Below are 14,348 nucleotides of genomic sequence, written 5' to 3'. Positions count from 1 at the left end.
TTCTGTGCCAGCTTCTGCACGCTGTACATAACTGGTACATGAGAATAACAAACTGCTTTCACAGCCATATACACTTGGTTTTCTGTTACCTTGTTTTCCTATGAAATTCTAGGACTGATTAATCCATATTGCCATGCATTTTATAGAAGGTATGATTAAGTGCACTAATTAGTGAGATTCTGGATCTCTACAGAGAATTACGGGAACTTAGGAAAAGTTTCAAACAACAGCTGTGTGATTGAATTGATTTACTGAAAATTGCTTAAAGCGCTAAGTAAAGCAGAGGCTGTTCAAGCTAATTAGAAAAATAAATTGCTCCTGGGAAATATTTATGAGACATTCACATGTAAGCACACACCATAGGCCTATACAAGTCAAGAGTTTCAAAATGGATACTTCCAGTCAGACTACTTAACAGCTAATCACCAGTAGGCAGGTAAAGGAGTTTTATTCAAGTAGCACATTTCTTAAGAAAGGAGCTGAAGCTTTTCATATCAACTGGTTGCATTCACATTCATCTGCTGCTCTAACCATCCCTCTGACAATGCTGACTGTAGCTTTGTTTGGGTGTACTAGAATTACCAATGAGAAGGCTGATTAAGAATATGGTCACATAAGAGTAAGTAAGCATCAAGAGTAAATTGTCTACTAATTAAATACTTCACCATTTCAAGCTCTATCAACCTCTGCTAATCACAGAAACCTCAACAAAATCACGCACACAAAAAAGGAAAATCACACAAAATCCTAAGATGCAGTATCAGAAACATTTGTTTGGACGTGAGAGAAAATTAAATCCCACAAAAATGCTGAGCCAGTTGTACACCACACCCAGCTACAGCTTGCCATCCAGCTTCACCGGGATGCTCTTACACCCAGCAAGGGCCACTCACCAATGTTTCTAATGGACTGAGTGTATGGAAGAAGAAGGAAACCTCCATCACACTGACTGCTGAGTGAGATGTGAAGCTTTTTCTTCCTCAAATGTTTAGAACAGCTTAACAACTGACAAATACATCTGCGCACGAGTGGAGGCAGTTCAAAAGCATCACAAGCAACAGTCTCACCTGGAAACTGAGCTAGGCAGGAGAATCTGAGAGCAGAACCACTTGGAACATGCAGAAGAACGAAGACCTCAAGGATTCTGTATGACTGGAAATGCAAGGGGAAAGGGGGGAACACTGAGAAAGCAGTACACTGAAAACTCCACAGAAATCTTAACAGTACCTGAATTCATTTTACAATATTCCCTTTCTATTCCTCTCATGTAAAGATCCATTATATGGATGCAAATATTTGAGCTGCTTTAAAAGAAGATGGAATACAACTTCTCAAAAAGCATTGCGGTACAGTAACTGAAGGAAGCTTCTGAAAAGCCTACAGAAGGGCTCTGGAAGGATTTAAGGGCAGCTAGAGCAGCATTTGCATGACTTTGGTCTGGTCACACACTGCAGAGGGCCATCATTTGGGAACTGTCACCTACCAGGGCAGCTCCCAGAATTCCCAATTCCATTCTGTTGGCCAGCACTGCACTAAAGCTAGTTGAAACACAGAAAGGAAAATCTTACCTAGTAGCCCAAACAAAATTTACAACAAATTTTGCCATAGATCAAAAGTAAATCTCAGACTACAAGTTACTACCACTATAGACGAAATAGGATATTAAAATACTATAAGTCATTACATTATCATCTACAACATTCAAATGTAAAAATTTAAAATTTTTAAAATTTAAAATACATCCCTCTTTTTCAACAATACATCTCCTGCTAATGAAAGCCCAAACTCTTAACACAGTGCAGCTGACAATTCAACACTTCTGTACTTTAACCCTACCGCTTTTGAGAAGAGATTACAGACAATTTTCTAACTTTTTAAGTATAAAGAACATTTTATTTCAACAGTGTTGTCTGTTCTGCTTCACCTGAACCAGCACAGCTTACTGGAAGCAGAGAAATGCAGCAGATGAATGCCAGTCTCACAGTGTTACTCTGCAGAGCATGGCACTGGGGCTCAGCAGAACACTTCCCCACCAGCTCTGCCCATAGCAGTACCACTGCCAACACGTGAGCGCACCATTTCCTGTCTATAAGCTGTTCAACTAAAAAGTAAGGCTGTTCAAACAAAAACATCCTTCAGTGTATTTCAATGTCAACGAGCTCAACATGCTGACCTTTGGCTCATTTTCCCACTTGCAGGATGAACTCCAGAGATACTCAGCTTACCCCATGCAGAGATGGGGCGTACAGCACAGCACAGCTATCAAATGTGAGTGTAACAAGTGGTCAATCCAATTTTTAAAACACATCACAGAAAGATCACATCAGACTTTGGGTGGAATGACTAGACAATAAGCTGTGTTACTGTACGTGGCACAGAAGTAACAATATGACATATTCAGAGCTGAATGTGCCAGATTCAGCAAATGCATTGGCTACCTTCAGAAAGAGGATTTAAAGAGGATTACGCCTTCCGCTCTCCTTAAATGTTTCAGAGATAATTCATATGCTTGTTTTAAAAGGAAATCAAACATACTATACTTGAAATTACAGTACATTAAAACAACATCTTTTAAAATCTCATGGGGGAAAAATGAAGCAGACTGAAAAAATGCAGTGGAACCTTAACAACTTCAGCTATGTGAATCTGACAGCACAGTAACAAACCACAGGAACAGATAACGAGACTGAAGTATGCAGAGTTAACAGAGGTTTTGCTGGTGTACTGCAACTATTTCATACTATTCACCTGTCTATTCAGACTAAAGCAGCTGTGCTTGCTTAATGAAGTAAAAAGCAAATCATGTTTTTAATTGTATTAATACATCATTGTCCCAATCTAGCATTTCCAGCAGAACAATAACCAATAATAAAATACTATTCCCAATCACATGCATTTCACAATTGTCCACTTTCCCTCTCCCCCACCTTCTCAGCCGCTATGTTTTAGATAACAAATAGCTGACTCAGACCCAGACTTAATGAACCAGTGTTGTCAGTTAAAAAAAAAAATAAAAAAATCAAAAGGTGCTACCTACAACCTGGCAATCAGCAAAGCACACTTTGCTGCAACATGTTAAATAACCTTAACTCAGCACCCATCCTTGCTACAGTATATGCTCCATCTTAGGGAGCCTATAATTTTTAAGGCCTTGTCAGGTTTCATTTACCAGTTTCCCTGCTGCGTTTAGTTAGCACTGTGCACTTGCTGCGCATTTTCAGACATGACAATTAACTTGGGCCATGTTCACTTCGCATATATTAAAATGACAGGGCATTTTCAGTTAAAGGATGGTCAGAGGTGGAACACCTCCCTAGTACTTCTCCTGTTCCTCTGATAAATCATGCTTGTTCTCTATTTTTGGAATGTCATTACTGGTTAATTTGTTTCCTATAGGTCCTTCTTTGCTTGCCACTGTAATAGTTACAAGACCCTGTTACAATTTAAATAAATAGAAGAAATGGCTCCAGTGAACTCACTATCATAAAAAAGGCTAGTCTGTCTTCATGCCTTGACCACGTGCTGCAGAATACTTGTAAAAACTTCTCACCTGTCAGCCTCTGCCCAAAATACTGCAGTAAAGAGGTTAACGTGTCTCAATGCAAGTCCAAAGACACGTGAGCTATGCTCTACAGTCAGAACAAATGCTGCCCTCATAACCCAGCTGTGAGCTTGCTAGAGAACTTACTTGGCCAGCAGTGTTTGTCAGGTTACAGTTCTTGTAAGATGCAGTCACACCACCTACTTGTACAACACCAGCAACAAGAGTTGGTATGCTTCAGCAGTGGGCCAAGAGATACCAGAGGTGGCCTTAATCCTGACTAAATTCCAAGCCACTGTACTGGAAGTGGTAATGTGGGCTTCTGGTACAGCTGCCGGCATCAGTCAAGATCATCATCCTAGAACATATTTAGAATGCTTTTAATATAGGTAACCAACTTGTAACTGGAAGGGATCTGGAATCTTGGAACATTTAGATCTTGTGAGACTACAGAACTAGATAATGGTCACAGCAGTAAAGAGTCAAAACAGCTTACTTCAACAGAGCTATCTGGAACTGAACCTACACAGGACAGAAAGTTCATTATTTTCCTTCGTCCCCTCCAGCTTAATAGGTCAAAAATATTAAAGTCCACATTAGAGAAAGAATTTTAATGAATAATTTTTCTTTCTTTGCCCAGTTCAGAGTAAATCCTAAAGAGTTCCAAATTCGGCCACTTATTTAGTATTTCAGCTTCATATGCACGCTTAATTTGTGCTACTGTCTCATAACTGGAAACAAGATCTTAAGCTGAAAAAACCCTCGAAATTCTCAAGAGACAAAGCTGTTCAGAGCAGCCATAGGCCTCACGGGTAATGGGGGTGGGGGAACTGATGTTAATTTCAGGCTTTTGTTCTCTTTGTGCGTGTGTGCTCATGTGCATGGGAGTACACATGCATATTTTTTCTTAATATATGAACCACCTCTCTCTTATTCAAACATCTAAACAACCACATTATTTCAAAAATGCAGAAGATTTTTATAATATCTTTCTCATTATTTTAATATGCAGAGAGACATCCTTCTGATTACTGTATAGAACTGTAAGATGAAGCACATAAACACTGAATAATATCCTTAAAACACACCTTGGGTTTACTAGGAAAAACATAATGCATTTGATCTCAATTTATTTCTGTGCATCCAAGCACAACATTTGCACATCTCTCAGAACTCAATGCTAGGGACAACGTAGCAACAAAACCTAGTTTGCAAAGTCCTGTCAGTGCTTTTGCTCTTATTCTGGAAACATTTTAAGTCACACACAATAATCCAATTTCATTTATCCTAGGCAGTTATACCTAGGTACCTAGGTTACCTTCAGTAGTTGTACCTAGAAACACCAAATGCTTACTATCACTGTATTAATTAAACAGCTCCTGTAAGGCAATTGGGTGACAAAAACATTTTCTTTCATGAGCTGGTAAAGACACAAGATTCCTTACCTTAATTTAACAATGATTAGGAATTAGTTTCCCCTTAAACAGGGAAACTCTATTTCACCAGAGTTAGAACTCAATCCCCAACAGTTACCATTTTTTGAGAGCTATGCTGTACTCTGACATTTCAGAAACAGAATGTACTTTTGATATTCTGGTGAAAACAGGAAATGCAATCAAGTGCATGGAGTTTGTTTCACTAAATACATGTGAAGTCCATTCCCTTTCTTGAAGCTCCAAAATCAGTCATCAGCAAGTGCATTCTCCTTCCTGGGACACTGGGTTCAAATACATTTTTATGTATTACATGCAAGCAATGGTTCTGTTCTGCCATTCTAATCCACAAGCATCTCAAGGAAGAAAAGACTGTGTTCTGGATTTCTGTAGACAAGTTGCACACAACTAACATTACAGTATTACAACTAGCATTAGCACCTGACTGGTCAGTCCAACTGACCCAGTGAGACTTCTTACCCTCAGCACAGAGATCTCCAAAGTGAAAACTCTTATGAAGTTTCAGGAATCTTTTATTTCAGTGTCTATTTAAAAAAAAAACACCATTCTGCTGCTTGGTTTGCCAAGAAAGATGTTGATATTAGGAGCAGAGCTCTGCACACAGCAATGGAGAGCACAAGCCTTGCCAGGGGAGCTCCAGGTCCACAGGAGAGCAACTGAAATACAAACCTCCCAAAAATGCTCACAGGAATTTCTTTCCCTCTGCCTAAACACCGAAAGCCAGTTCCACAAAACACAACACCTCACACTACCAAGCCCCCAGCACTGGACAGAAGCATTGATTATCCTCTTAAGAAAAGAAGGTCATAAATCGTGTGGCCTGCTGTCATGAATTTCCAGCCAGCTGCAATATCCACCACCTCCAAGGGCACAGATATCCAACAACAGCATTCTGCTGTTAGCAACAACAACAAAAAAATGGCAAAGAGAAGCAGCGTCAGTAACTTCACTAACATGTTCATATTTAATCAGAGGATCCTATAGAACAACTAGAAATTATGATGTATTCATGGAATCTTTATTTTTTGTATGCTTTTAACTCTAAAAGTAGGGCTAGATAGCGCACAAAAGCAGCCTACAGAAGTGAAGACTGTGGCAAAAGTATGTTTCAAACACAGAGCTACCTTTAAATGGAAAATCAAGTAACCAGCCATAAAGGGGAGCTGCTATAGGAGAGTACAGAGATTTAATACCAAACAAAATATTTTCCCATTTGCCTTTTCTACACATGAATGGTGTACCTGAGAACCATGCAAAAAAGGAATTTGCTTACAGAAAAGCAATTCTGAATAAACAGAAGACCACTGCTACTGCCTGCTCAACTCAACCGTACAAGTGTATGAGTGAGCAATATGGCCCAGGAGCAAGCCCAGATTACTTTTGATTACACCTCAGGGTAAGGAGCCAAGAGGTCTAACAAACGTGGGGTTCCCAGGTGCTTCAAAGAAAGCTACACCCATTCTTGGATCTTAAATTTGCTGGCCTGACAGACTGGGAATCTGGTATCAAGGTTATTCAAGGAGCTTCTCTGAAAGCAGAACAAAAGTAGATATTCATTTTGAAACTAAACTACATACAATTATTTAATTAAAATTAGTTGTTGTTAATAATCTCTGTTACGTTAACAATACAGATGAACACACCTCATTTTAATCTCCAGAGAGAAATCATAAACACAGGTTTAAAGCTCATCCAATTGCACACATACTTTGTACTAAAACTGTGCATTCATTTGATGACTGTGTTGATATGATAATGATCCAACAAATCATGGTATTTGTTGGATGAAATACCTTTTGTCAGGTTTTGCCATGAATTTACTGTATATACAAATAACATACTCAGCTAAATCTTCCTCCCACTCAAGCAGAATAAAGATATTCGTGACCTAAATTTCTTTTTGTACAGCCTGTGCCAATTTGCCTCAGAAAGGAATCAAAAGAGGAGCGGTCATTAGAGCTGCAAGAGAGAAAAGAGCTCAGAAGAGCACCCACATCTGTGACATCTCAGCGTGAATGGAGACAATAGGCTCCTTCTGGGGCTGTAACCTGGGGTGTGGGGGATGAAGGGCAGCAGGCCGGGTTTATCTGTGATCTGAAGATGTGAAGAATCTATGAGAATGCAATTGGGAAACATTAGATGCCAAAAATAAAATAATCTTATTTCTTGGTTTGTTTGTTTGTTTTGTTTGTTTGTTTTTAACTGAATTTAGTTCTTTAAAAAAATACTTATGAAACAGACTCAAGCCCGGTGAAACAGGAAAAGAACACACTGCTTCATACAAAAAAAGTCACCAGGTAGGTGTGATGGACACATCATGTAAAAGCAACTAAACACAAGGCTGTATCGATAGAACAAATACAGCCTGGCATTTGTAAGGACCTCAGAAAGATGACTGCCTGGCCATCAAAAGAACTGGACAGAACCACACAGAAATACCAAGGGAAAAAAACAGCAGAAAACAAAAATAATCAAATTCTTACTAGAACTCACCAGATGTTCATAAATTAAAAGCAGAAGACTTTGTAAATTTAATTCCAGATTTGAAATAGTTTTTAGGGGATCTTTGTAGGCTCATCGAGAGTGCTCCTTAAAATTCAATTATCAGATCTGAATAGAGCTACTGTAAGTACACAAAGGCCCTTCACATTTTAAGCTTCATTTCTGTTATGACTTTTCCATGAGGCTCACCAACTGACCCACTAAAAATACTCAATATTACAATCGCTGCAAATCCCCAGCTATGTAGAATTTACAGCTTTAAGTAATGAGTTGTGCTTTGTGAATTGAACGAGGATTCGATTTTCAACACGGTGTAAAATCCTGCCAGAACATTTCTTCACATTAAACAAAAGCACAGAGACCCCAGGAAACGCGTATTATAAATTTCTATCATATTACAATACTGTATTTATTTCTTCATTATATCACATCATCTGTAGCTCTAGTTCAAAGTATTAAAGCCAAATACTTTAAATAGGCTAAAGGGGGAAAAAATAAAAATAAAAAGGAAAAGGAAGTTGGCACATTAATCAGTTAATGCTTGTGGACACAAATTCTCAAAGATGGTATCATCTTCCTCTGAAATCAGTTGTGTTTAACAAAACACTATGCAGCTTAGCAGCAGTGTAGAATGTTAATTTACACATCTCCTGCGATACGTGGGGACATCACTGCACATCTCAGCCCTCAAGGTGGAAAGCGATTACCCTGTCACCCTATGACTGTATTATGATGACAACAGCGAGACAGGGAGTGAGACAAAAATGATGCTGGCTCTCAAACGAATCCTGGCTAACAGCTGCTAAAGCTACACAGCTTTTGCAGCAGAGAGCAGAACAACAAAATACCCTCCCCCTATGGCTCTGTAAGAAAGTTAAAGGGGTTGCTGCAGGGGGAAGGTTAGCATTAAAAAGCGGGAAGCATGTCCACCTCAAAGGAACCAAAATGCCTGTAAAATATGGTATATGAAACGTAAACAGGAAATGCGGGGCTAAAAAAAGAACATGAAGAGGGCCTTGCACCAAACTCCAATAGTAAAAAGATGTTGAAGCACGTCAGAAGCAGGAAGTGAGCTCAGCAGACCTCTCCATGGCAAAGGCATAAAGCAGGCACCCGGGGGGGGGGGGGGGGAGGAGGGGGTAAAGCCACAGCCCAGAGAAATCTCTGCACTGCGCCCACCACTGGATGTGAGAGAGATTCCCACAGCCAGTGGTTCCTCGCAGCACCTGGCTGGAGGAGCAAGATGTTCAACACTGTAAGGAATTGGAGAGAAAGTTCTAAAGCAAACAGACACACAGGGTGTTAACCAGCCACCAGGATACCCTTCAGCTGAGAAGGGGCTCAAATGTGGATGCGCTGAGCTGCTGGACAAACTGCACTATGTGTCAGTGCAAATCACTGCTGCACAGTGACTGGTGTGACTCCTACAGCAAAAGGAATCAGCATGGATACTTCGGAGCTATGGATCAGTGAATCTGATGCTCATCCCTTGACTGACTTCCACCCATAGTAAAATGCTCATGGAGAATAAAATGACTGAGCACAGCCACAAACGAAGGCAATAGAAAAGCAGCCCACTTGGCACAAGCTCTGAAAAGGGAAGCCTTATTTTGGGAATCACAGAATCACTGTGAGCTGTATGATTCCCAGATTGATCTTCCTAATATTTCTTGTCATTTGGCATTTGGTAAAACTGCTGAAAAGAAAATGATTATATGTGAGTTGTTTTTGTGCAGTGGCAAAAATGTATTTTCCCAAATAGCCCATTTTACTCAGGAAAGTGGTGCAGAAGCTCCTTTGCCAGTCAGAAATCTGATTTTATGAAGAGGTTTGTTGATAGAGCTTTAGAAGCCTCCCTGGTAAAAGATTAAGCCTACAAAAACTGCTAGGACAAACATAATGCTTCTTCCATTCTAAACATCTAATACTTTCTGAAAGTCAAAGATCCGAGCATTTATCAGCCAGAGGTCATTGAGGGAGGAGGAAAACAGTTCAGTGAAACCTTGAAATCTCCAGGTCAGTTTTCTGGTGTGCCTGCTGGTTGTGGGTTTTGCTGGTTGGGTGGGTGGCTCTTCTTGTGTTGGTTTGCTTTTAATTTCCAAGTATTCACAGTTCTCTCTGTTAAAAAAAAAAACAAAAACCAACAACATGTGACTTCTAGACTTCAGCTATTTGCTTTTCCATTTACTTCAGTCAAACTTTTATGTAAACTGTTGACATTTTCAAATTTCCTATTACAGTGTTGAGGGAATGGAAACCCTTTTTCCTTTTAAATGGAAAGTGCTTTGCTAGTTGTGCTGCTGTCACAGTTGGGATTTGAAGAGAAGTAACAAATGTAGTAAGATTAGAAGAAAAAAAAAAATGACGATACCACAGCCTGCAAATAGACATACAAATGTGAAGAAATTTAACAGTTGCTTTCCTTCATATTAACTGTGAAGTATTTCAGTACGGAAAATACTAAGAAATACATTAGCTGTAACTTTCAATTGTCAACATTTCTTTCTGGAAAAAAATAATGTCAATTATTTGGATCATGGACAAACAAAAATAAATAAATGAACAAGAAAAAATGCGCTTCAGAGGAACAAACAAAGGGTTTGATCATCAGTGCATCATGAGAAACTTTGCACAGAAAGGATCTGTTGGACTCAAAACTACAGGCTGATTTACATGCTCAGACTTACTGGCATTATTATACAAATAAAACACCGTACCTACATTACAGCTACCTCCAGACTAAGTAATTGGACATAAAAACACCTAACATTATATGAATTACTTGGAGGAAAAGTTCAGCATGAAATCCACATTCATTATAATAACAAAGGTAACGTGGAAACATTTTGCCATTTAGGTGAACACAAACACTGCAACAACAGGCGTAACCGTTCATTAGCTAGAGAAAGATACACATATGCTGTAAGGTATTCAAAAATGACCCATATGCTGGTAAGTTCCTGCTATTGCACATAGGACACATTCTAAGAGATCTAATACATATCTATGGAATATTGGAATTGGAATACTCTATAAGGTAACCAAGTAAGCCATAAGAGAATATGCTGCAAATATGGTACCTATACTGCTGCGTACTTTTAAGACTTCCACTCTATTGTACAACAAGTTTTGCACACAACCAATGCAGCAACATTCCAGCACAAAAATGGATCTCATTTCAGAATACTAATTTTGCTATGCTCCGTATAATTGCTATTCAATATCAGTGAAGAGCACTGATAAAAATAAAGCTGTTCATCCATTCTTGTTACTACAAAATGCTGTCTAAAACAAAGGATCTATATGTATCTTTAGTCACTCCTGTCACTTGTAGTTTTATGTAATGATACATAAAGCTATTTCACAAGGATAATTTAAAAAAATCAAGCAACAAAATTTATAGACAGAAATATGCCTCCTTACCATCATCTGCACCTTACCATCCATTCAAGTTTGTATAGAATTAAGTATGCCAAAATCTAAGTCAGAAAGAGTCTCTCTTCTGAGACCATCACACTTTTGCAAAGCACTTAATTGCTGTTGACCACAGAACATACGTGGCACCACTAATTTAGCAGCAGCACTGCACAAAAAACCCAGATAGAGAGGAAATAGCAACTATTCAGCCCCTCAATGCTGAACAAGAGCACCACTCACTAGCACTTTCTTCTTGCTTTTCTAAGGGCAGTGTCACACCAGCCTCAGTACCAAGGCACTCACAGTACCTTCCTCATTACCTCCTCCTGCAGTCCCACCTTGGCAGCTGTGAAACAAAGAACCTCTCCCAGAGAGCCAAGAAAGGACAGGCACTGACTACTGATACTGCAAAAGGAAGAGATCCTTGTGGCAAGGCATTGTCAGAGGTTTTGTTACCAATTGATAACATTTAGATACACATATCAGCCAGGAGGTATTCTTCTATCTCAGATAGGAGTAGCGAGAAGCCAAAAAATCCAAAGCTGTTTCTGTGGATGAAAAGACACAGGAAAAGACGTATCTTGTCTACTGTGAAGAGAAGATTTCATGCAGTTGAAAACCAGGACAGATGCTAATGAGTCATTAACAATACTGGAGGAAAAAAGTCAGTATCATTTGTATAAATGTCCTCAGATTTTATTTTTTTATAATGATTTCTTAGTGATTTATGAAAATGAATGAAAAGCCTATTGTTTTGAATTGTACAGTTACATTAACAGAAGAAATAACAGTGAAATCAAGAGATCACTGTAAGACTATACAGGAAACAAAAAGAGAAACAGCAATATAAAACTAGAAGTACTGTTCTTAACCATACCCAGCCATTCCATCTTTAGGAGCCACCCACAGCTCTGAGTTACCTGGTGTCAGAGCAACACGACTCGATCAGCAATACACTGAGTTACTGAAGTAAGAGGAGTGTAAAAACAGCCCGAACTATTTAGACATGCAGAAAATTTGTTAAATATGAAAATAATTATTTCTTTCAGACAACTCTCTAAGAGGATTATTAGGCAAGAGCAATTACATGCACAGTTTTGAACATTTCAAGACAACCACGTCATTCTTTACGACATCTGAAGCAAGTAGAACAAGTTTTTTGTTATTTGGCACAACAGTGCACAAACTGTTTAAAGGTTTAAAAAGAGATCAAAATGGCTACCAAACACTTTGTTCATCACTGAACACAGAATGCATTTTTAAAGTTTCTAAAGAGAAGTTTTTCAGTCTAACGACAAATAGCATTTTTAGTGTATTTAACTGCATGACTTCTAGAAAATGTGTTCTGAAATAATGCAGTGTATTGGAAGTACAAATTCTCTTTTGGTCTGAAGTTTATTAATGCAGCTAATAAGGACAGTGTATTTTTAAGTTTCATTTAAGCATTAACAGTTCATGTTACTGTTTTACTTTACAGTGCCAGTTGACAAAATGTTAACACTGTGACTAAATTTGATGTATGAAAAATCATTATGAGTTTATAGTCTGGATTCTCATTTTAGTGAGAGTTAACATCTTTAGAACAAAATGTTCAAAGCTGCAAGACATATGCTGAACATGTGTATACATGTAACGCTTTGAAAGCTGCTTAAAAATGTGAGAACGAGTAAAGCTCATGTTACCCCTGATAAATGTCAGCTGTCAGGCAATACAGCCCAATACACACTGTACTTTCCACAACCTAGAGCCCAGAAAAATGCAATTTTTACCTCACTCACTGGATACATTATACATTTAGCCAAGGTCAAAAGTTTAGTGTTTTCAAATTTTAACTTCCAAAGCAGTGCACTGTTACACAGGCAGTACCATCACACTGAAATTAATGGAGTACCCTGTAATATACACATCCCAGCCAAGGGGACCCCATTCAGCATCAAACCTAGTCAAAAAGAATTTGAAAAAGAAAAAAGAGCTGTTCTTATTGTCATTTCCAGTTGTGCTTCTTTTTTTCATATAGTCAAATTTTACAAATTACACAGAAGTGCAATAATCTCTCCTGTACTGATGAGTATGAGACGGACATACAAAATCAGAGAAAATTGCTGCTAGCTGTAAGTGTGTTGTTCAATACTGCATTCAGAAATGTCAAAAGCAAAACTTGCTGTTGTTGAATTGGTTAAAAAATCTTTCAGTGAAGGACTCATTCAGCAGCACGAACGTGAACATTTCCTGCTGTAGTAAATCACTCACTATAGAATTCTAAACGTATCTTGCAGAATTAGTCCAGGTACAAAGAACTGAGCAGATGTGGAACACTAGCTGTATTGTATAGAGTGGGCTGGGGATCAGATTGTCAGAACTTTCCATTAAGAAATAATACTTTCTAATGTGATAAAACTAGGCCAAGCAGCTCCAGCTTGGGATAGTGCAGTCCACTTAAAAGCTGTTTGTTCGCCAGCTCCTCCATTTGAAACTAGATATAATTTATAATTTTGTATATATGAGAAGTTATTACTACATTATCATTATTAAGTCAAATAGTGAAACGTACTGTGATTACCAAGTTAACAAGCAGGTTTCTTTCTCTGCAGCTGAGTCTGAAGCACTCTTACAGTCTTTAGTAAATTTTTATTACAAGCATTAGCTACCTTTCCTGAGCAAGTTAAAAGCTCAGTGTGCTGAAAGATCACGAAACACTCATGTCATGTCAGTGTTCCTGCTTCTCTCTGCTGTGAAAGTATCGTGATCTATTCACATTTCATATACGTCCACTGGGATTTTCAAAAGCATTTAGCACTGGCCTAAGTTTGTTTTTGTTAATTCAATGAGAATTCTACCATCAGCTTCAGTGGAATTACTAAAGCTGAAAGTAGTATTGCTTTCCAAGCTTTTATTTTCAGCAGGAGAACAAGTTCTTATTAAGCTAAAATGGAAAGAAACAGTAAATGTGTCTAAATGAGTCAAAAGATTCAGAAGACCTAACTTTTATTTACAACTGATTATTTGCCAGTCTATTTAAAAACACTGGTGTACACTGCACACCGAGCAAAGAAAACCAGACCAAGTATCTTTGTTTGCTCAACAGACAACTTAAGCATCTTCTAATCTTATGATCTAGATTAAACTGGTGTCTTAATTGGAATAACTTCTATCTAAAATGATTGCCCAGTCTCCTTGACGTTTTCTGACACTGATAACCTAACATAATTACATCTTTCCTGCAATGTTTTAGAAAGATACAGAGAACAGTCCAGTACTTACAGTTACAGCAAGTGATCCAAATGATCTTCCACCAACCATATTCAACAACAGTGTTGCAAAAGCATTACAACTGCAGAAAATAATGGCAGCTCAAGTGCTACACTTACTGTCTGTAAACAGTATCTGCAGCGACGTAAACATGAAAGCAACATCCCTCAGCTAAGGTAATACTC

General features: G+C 38.4%; 1 protein-coding gene across 27 annotated transcripts in view; it reads right to left on the bottom strand.

The window, feature by feature from the left end:
- NCOA3 (nuclear receptor coactivator 3) overlaps positions 1-14,348 on the bottom strand; it is an 85,650-nt gene that overhangs the window by 25,871 nt on the left and 45,431 nt on the right. For 14 of the 27 annotated variants that reach the window (XM_090152160.1, XM_090152161.1, XM_090152158.1 and 11 more), the window contains one exon: positions 9,500-9,615. The exons of 6 other annotated variants lie outside the window; for them this stretch is intronic. The gene's annotated coding sequence lies outside the window, so the exon portion shown is untranslated. Of the gene's footprint in view, positions 1-1,067; positions 1,153-3,688; positions 3,900-9,499; positions 9,616-10,920; positions 11,552-14,348 lie in introns of those variants that run through there. 7 more of the 27 variants (XM_090152164.1, XM_090152167.1, XM_090152169.1 and 4 more) reach the window with 4 other exon arrangements.

The sequence above is a fragment of the Phasianus colchicus genome, chromosome 17 (assembly GCF_987193195.1).
Source record: "Phasianus colchicus chromosome 17, bPhaCol1.hap1.1, whole genome shotgun sequence".
NCBI classification, from domain to species: Eukaryota; Metazoa; Chordata; class Aves; order Galliformes; family Phasianidae; genus Phasianus; species Phasianus colchicus.
This window is presented reverse-complemented; position numbering and strand designations above follow the sequence as displayed.